We start from the raw sequence: 7,190 nt of genomic DNA, 5'->3' as shown, positions 1-7,190 counted from the left end.
ATGGATAGACATTTTGGGTTGTTTCCACTTTTTGACTATTAGGAACAATGCTGACACAAACATTTGTAGAAATGTGTGGATACACGTTTTCATGTCTTTTGGGTAGATATCTGGAGTAGTATTGCTGGACTTATGCCAACTCTACAGTCAACATTGTGAGAAACTGCTAAACTGTTTTCCAAAGTGGCTACACTGTTTTACATTCCCACCAGCAATGTATGAGGTAACAATTTCGCCACATCCTTGCCAGTGCTTGTAACAAGCCATTCTAATGGATGTGAAATGTATCACATGGTCTTGATTTTCATTTCCCTAACAGCTAATGTATAGCATCTTTTCATGTGCTTATTGGCCATTCACATACTTTGTTTTGAGAAACATCCATTCAAATCCTTTGCCCATTTTTAAACTGGGTTGTCACAAACACAATTTTTAGAAAAAGATTTATTGAGACATAATTTACTTTTCATAAAACTCACCCATTTAAAGTTTACAATGGACCAAGGCTTGTACCAGCCAGCAGCCAAAAAAAAATCAAAAAGCAAAAAATACAATAAAAACAAGCAAGTTTACAATGGTTTCTACTATGCTTACAGAATTGTACAACCATCAGTATAATCTAATTTCAGAACATTATATTGTCCCCAAAAGTACCCATCAGCAGCCACTCTTCATTCTTCCCAAACCACTCCCAGTCTCAGCCACAGGAAACCGCTACTCTACTTTCTGTCTCTATAGACTTGCTTATTCCAAACATTTCATATATGTATGGACACACCACATTTTGTTTATTAACCCATCAATGGATAGACATTTTGGGTTGTTTCCACTTTTTGACTATTAGGAACAATGCTGACACAAACATTTGTAGAAATGTGTGGATACACGTTTTCATGTCTTTTGGGTAGATATCTGGAGTAGTATTGCTGGACTTATGCCAACTCTACAGTCAACATTGTGAGAAACTGCTAAACTGTTTTCCAAAGTGGCTACACTGTTTTACATTCCCACCAGCAATGTATGAGGTAACAATTTCGCCACATCCTTGCCAGTGCTTGTAACAAGCCATTCTAATGGATGTGAAATGTATCACATGGTCTTGATTTTCATTTCCCTAACAGCTAATGTATAGCATCTTTTCATGTGCTTATTGGCCATTCACATACTTTGTTTTGAGAAACATCCATTCAAATCCTTTGCCCATTTTTAAACTGGGTTGTCTTTTTATTGGTGAGCTGTAACTATGAATTCTTCATATATTCTAGATATAAGTCTCTTATCAGATATATGATTTGCCAGTATCTTCTCCCTGTCTGTAGGTTTTCTTTGGGTTTTTTGATATGTCCTTTAAAGCACAACATTTTTAATTTTAATACAGCCCCAACTTACTAATCTTTTCTTTTATCGCTTGTGCAACACCCTACCCCAAGATCACAAAGATTTACTCCTGTGTTTTCTTCTAAGAGTTTTATGTTTTAGCTCTTACATTTAGGTCTTCAATCCATTTTGAGTTAATTTTGTGTATGGTGTATCCTCCACTATGTTTTTACACAAAAAGTAGAATACATGCTGTTTTATACTTTGCCTTTTTTCATCTAATAATGTGTAACTGGAGATTTATTTCCCATCAGTATACAAAATGCTGTTTCATTTCTTTTTACAGCTACATAGCATATTACAGACCTGCCAGAAAATTTTAACCAGTTTCCTATTGATAAATGCGCAAGTTAATTCTAATTTTGCACCAAACAACTTTGTAATACATTGTCTCACACTTGTCTGTGGCTACCTGTAGCATAAATTCTTAGAAGTGGAACTGCAGGATAAAATGGTATTTGCAACTATAACTTTGATACATACGGCTGGGTACCAAATCTCCATAGAGATTTCACAATTTCACTTCCACCAACAAAGCATGAACATGCCAGCTTCTCCACACCCTCTTCTCTACTGTGCTAACAAACTTTTTGATCTATGACCACCTGATACGTAAAAAGTTGTATCTCAATGTAGTTTTAATTTACAATTATTTTACTCTGAGTGAGGATGAGCATCTTTTCCTATGCTTAACAGAAAATCCTTTTTCTGTGAACTGTCTCTTCTACCTTGCCTGTATTTCTGCTGGATTGGTCTTTTTCTTACTGATTGTGAGGTGCAGTTTACGTAGCAGTGAAATTAGTCCTCAGTCTCGATATGAATTACAAATATTTTTTCCTGTTTGGTCACTTGTCTTTGACTGTACTTATGGGGATTTTTTCACCATCTAAAAATATATTTATGTAGGCAAATTTATCTACCTTCTGTTAGGACTACCAGAGTCTGTGTCATACTTAGAAAGGCCTCTACCTCTTGCAGATTATTAAAAACAAACAAAACAAAAACATTTTCCATGTCTTCTTCTAGTACTTCATGGTTTTGTATTTTACATAAAATCTCTCATGAAGCTGTTATTTACTTTGGTGAAAGGTAAGGAGCCAGGATCTGTTGAGTAAGGAGATTCATGAAGATAATGCACCACACTCCATTCTGACATAGGTACTATGCTTTATTTCCCACGGCCAGGAATTCCCTGGTTTCTCTTTTCTCCTCTTTGAAGCAATTCTTCATGTAAAGGAATGATTCTACAGATTTAAGTATTAGAGAAGTTATATGGCTTTTCGCAAGAATTTCTGTTTGGTTGTTTTCCAGAGACTGTGAACATGGCAGATGCCCTCAAATCTCCTCAAAGTAAGCACTGCTAACAATTTGGAATTTATCCTTTCAGACTTGTTTTCCTATATTTATCACGGCTTTCCAGATAAATACATGTAGTTCTACCTTACGCTTTTTAATTCTGCAGGATTCTTTTCTAGCAATTATTTTCATCAGAATACTGATATGCGTTATTTTAGAGTTCACCTCAATTAATAAATTTAACTCAAATGTNATCTCAATGTAGTTTTAATTTACAATTATTTTACTCTGAGTGAGGATGAGCATCTTTTCCTTTCTTGCTTAACAGAAAATCCTTTTTCTGTGAACTGTCTCTTCTACCTTGCCTGTATTTCTACTGGATTGGTCTTTTTCTTACTGATTGGTCTTTTTCTTACTGAGGTGCACTTTACGTAGCAGTGAAATTAGTCCTCAGTCTCGATATGAATTACAAATATTTTTTCCTGTTTGGTCACTTGTCTTTGACTGTACTTATGAGGATTTTTTCACCATCTAAAAATATATTTATGTAGGCAAATTTATCTACCTTCTGTTAGGACTACCAGAGTCTGTGTCATACTTAGAAAGGCCTCTACCTCTTGCAGATTATTAAAAACAAACAAAACAAAAACATTTTCCATGTCTTCTTCTAGTACTTCATGGTTTTGTATTTTACATAAAATCTCTCATGAAGCTGTTATTTACTTTGGTGAAAGGTAGGGAGCCAGGATCTGTTGAGTAAGGAGATTCATGAAGATAATGCACCACACTCCATTCTGACATAGGTACTATGCTTTATTTCCCATGGCCAGGAATTCCCTGGTTTCTCTTTTCTCCTCTTTGAAGTAATTCTTCATGTAAAGGAATGATTCTACAGATTTAAGTATTAGAGAAGTTATATGGCTTTTCGCAAGAATTTCTGTTTGGTTGTTTTCCAGAGACTGTGAACATGGCAGATGCCCTCAAATCTCCTCAAAGTAAGCACTGCTAACAATTTGGAATTTATCCTTTCAGACTTGTTTTCCTATATTTATCACGGCTTTCCAGACAAATACATGTAGTTCTACCTTACGCTTTTTAATTCTGCAGGGTTCTTTTCTAGCAATTATGTTTGTCAGAATACTGATATGCGTTATTTTAGAGTTCACCTCAATTAATAAATTTAACTCAAATGTATCACAATATTCAATTTTCACCTCAATGAGAATCCTCTCAAAATATACTCTACCCCATCCTCTCTAATATTCACCATATTCACCTCTTTACTCTACCAAAGCTTCAATACCCAATGACAGTGTTTCCTAATTGGTTACAACATAATCCTAACAATCCAACTCAGTGTTCTGTTTTGGTACTGGTCCAAGCAAGTCATCAAGTATTTTATTTTACTAAAGTCAGCCCTGAAGAGAGAGGAATAAAGATAATTTATGACTAAATTCTTCCAATCTTCAATCTTGCATTTGATAGCAGAATAAGTCTTCATTTCTCTGTGACACCACTAGTTTTCTAGAAGCTTTTGGCTATCCCTTTATTATGATGCCACTTTCAGCTTTTTATGCCTACTGGTAGAAATGCTGGGTAATTACTCTTTCCTTCTCTAAAATCGAGCATAAATTATTTGGGAGAGTGTAATGAAATTCCATTATGTTTGAATCCAGTAGACATATGTTGATCTCAGTACAAGGTATAAAACACACCTTTACTCATCTCATCCTTGCTCACTAATCTAATTTGAAAAGCATCCTCTAACACTTCTTTTAATTCATGCTGAATGACTTTATCAGGTAGGTTCTTGATCAAAACTGTTTTGGCATTTGATCTATGTAAACAGAAAAAAATATTTTTTGTCTAAGTTTAGATCTAATAAGCATCAAAAGTCCTCTAAGATAGAAAAAAATACTCCTCAAAGAGTTGCAGGGTGGAAACAATACATATTCATTCATTTAACAAATATTTGAATACATACTCTGAGCTAGGGCCTATACTACATGCTAGCCATGAAAATATAAATTTGGCTTCTGCTCTCGGGAATGTGGTCTTGTTAGGGAAAGGCTGGTAAACAAATAGATACATAAATGTAAACTGTGATAAGTGCCAGGAAGGAAAGGTTAAAGGAGAAATGAGAAAGTCTAGTCTAGAAGACAACCAAGTCCGGGGATAAGCAAAGACTTTTCTGATGCGAGGAAGGGACATTTAAGCCGAGACCCGATGGAGGGGTTTCAAGTAGCCAAGCACTGAGCCCTAGGAAGAACGTTATGACAGGGAAAGGTGAGCCCACAGCTGAAGCACAGCAGTGAGGGCAAGCAAGGTGCTGTGAAGGAGGCAGCCTGTTGGAAACCAAGGACTACTGGTGCTGAGTTAGAAGGAATGTGATATTCCTGGCTGACCCAGTCTTCCAGAAACATCAATACCTATGAACAAATTACCTTGTGTGTATACCTTTCTTTGCTTCCTATCCCTTTGGTTTTTTAAATTTAATTTCATACCCAAGGACCCCTGTATCACTAAAAATTCCAGGGCTTTTTCCTGGTCATCAGCAGATTTAAAATTCACATAATCTCCTACAGAAATGTAGAAGAAAAAAAAAGCACACAAAGATCAAGAGAATATGCCTTCCAGTTGGCTAATTACACTAGATGTGAGAGTGGAAATTAGCACTTAGTCAAAAGCAGCTGCCAAATTTACAATTTAAAACCAAGGCTCCACAAGCTGGCAGTCAGTAGTATGATGTAGCTGAAGAGCAGTGGTTCTCACCTGTGGGCAAGTTTAACAATGTCTGGAGAAGTGCATTGAGTACATAGTGGGTAGAATCCAGGGATGCTGCTAGACATCCCACAATGAACTGGACAGCCCCTTACAACAAAGAATTACCTGGCCCAAAATGTCAATAGTATTGAAGTCAAGAAACCCTTGCTGTTCTACAGCAAGAACAGAGAGTCAGTGCAAAGTTCACCTATTGACGTCTTTAATAAGTTTTCTGCAAAAGAACTGACAAAATTTAACCAAAAGCTACAGAAAATGTAGCTTGAAATTACAAGGTTTTAATTTTTCTTTTAAGAAACAGCCATCCGCATTTGTGAACTGGAACAAAAAATTATTTCTAACAGCAAACCTAAGGGCCATGACAGTAAGAATTTTTTAATGCATTCCTTCTTCACTGCAAATGCAATAATATTTCAAAATATAATAATAAAAACTGTAAGAAGAGCAATGTGAGAAGTTATGGCATGCAGCACAATTAGTGACTTCAGCACAGGATCTAAGGCCAGAGTGTGGGGCTCACGTCCTGGCTCTACCACTTTCTAGCTGTGTGACACTGGGCATGCTGCCGCACTTCTCTGTGCCTTGATTTCCTGCTTTGTAAAATGGGAATAATGATCTACACATTCAATGAGTTAATATAAAGAACTAGGAACAATGCCTGGAACAGTGAGTGCTCAACAACTGTTTACTATTATTATTTTCATTTTTACCTAAGAAATTCTGAACACTTTAAAATAGACATATTCACACCCAAGACATATGCTTCTGATGAGGAAGAAATGAAAAAGAATGAAATTCAACTCGGCAAAAAAGCAGAATACAGAACCTGTACTTGTCACCAAGGCTAGGGATGAGTTTTATGATTAAACTCATGACTTAGTCTAATTTCTAGGCAAATAACACTGCTCAAAGCTAGAAAATTATGAAAATGCATTTCAAAGACTTGGAAAATCTTAGGGTTATTTTAACATTTTGGTTGGGAAAATGGGGTAGCAAAATTCAATATAATGGATTTACTAAACATGAGCCACTGAAGGATTTTATAACCCTAACTGCAAGAGACTGACATAAAATCCCACCAGAGGGTAAAGAGCTGGTAACAAGAGGATCCGACAAAACAGAAATCTACTAACCCATAATGAAGTTTCATAAAGTTCCTGGAATTCCTAAATCCTCTGGGAATACTAAGTGCAGGACTGATAAACTCTCAATATTCTCAATTTATTCGTATTTACCTGGACAAGCCAACTCTGACACCAACAACTGTGAGATCATTTTCAGCAAAAAATTAAACTGAGGCCAGTTTTTAGTTTCAGCGGTCTTGCTGAAATTCTGGTTTCCAAAAACAATTTGAAAGCTACAGGTGGTTCAGCTGCCATACAAAAAGGATAAAAAACACAACAACAAAAAACCCTCAAATAAACTTCAGTAAGAGTGACACTAAAAGAAAATCTATTAAAGACTCCGTGGCACATCGTTATGCCAGGCTTCAATAACAACCCCGTTGTTGTTCCTCGTTTGGACTGAACTTAGTTTTTGCCAACAAGACATTTCCCATGTGTCTCCTGTGCTTTAAAATACAGCAAAAGGATGGCTGGTTAGCTCAGCTGGTTAGAGCGGAATGTTAAAACATCAAGGTCAAGGGTTCAGATCCCCCTACCCACCAGCCACGAAAAAAATAAAAAATAAAAAAATAAAACATGGCAAAGTTGTTACCTTCTAATTTCTGTTTTTTT

Source organism: Galeopterus variegatus, unplaced genomic scaffold, assembly GCF_000696425.1.
Source record: "Galeopterus variegatus unplaced genomic scaffold, G_variegatus-3.0.2 Scaffold3627, whole genome shotgun sequence".
NCBI classification, from domain to species: domain Eukaryota; kingdom Metazoa; phylum Chordata; class Mammalia; order Dermoptera; family Cynocephalidae; genus Galeopterus; species Galeopterus variegatus.
This window is presented reverse-complemented; position numbering follows the sequence as displayed.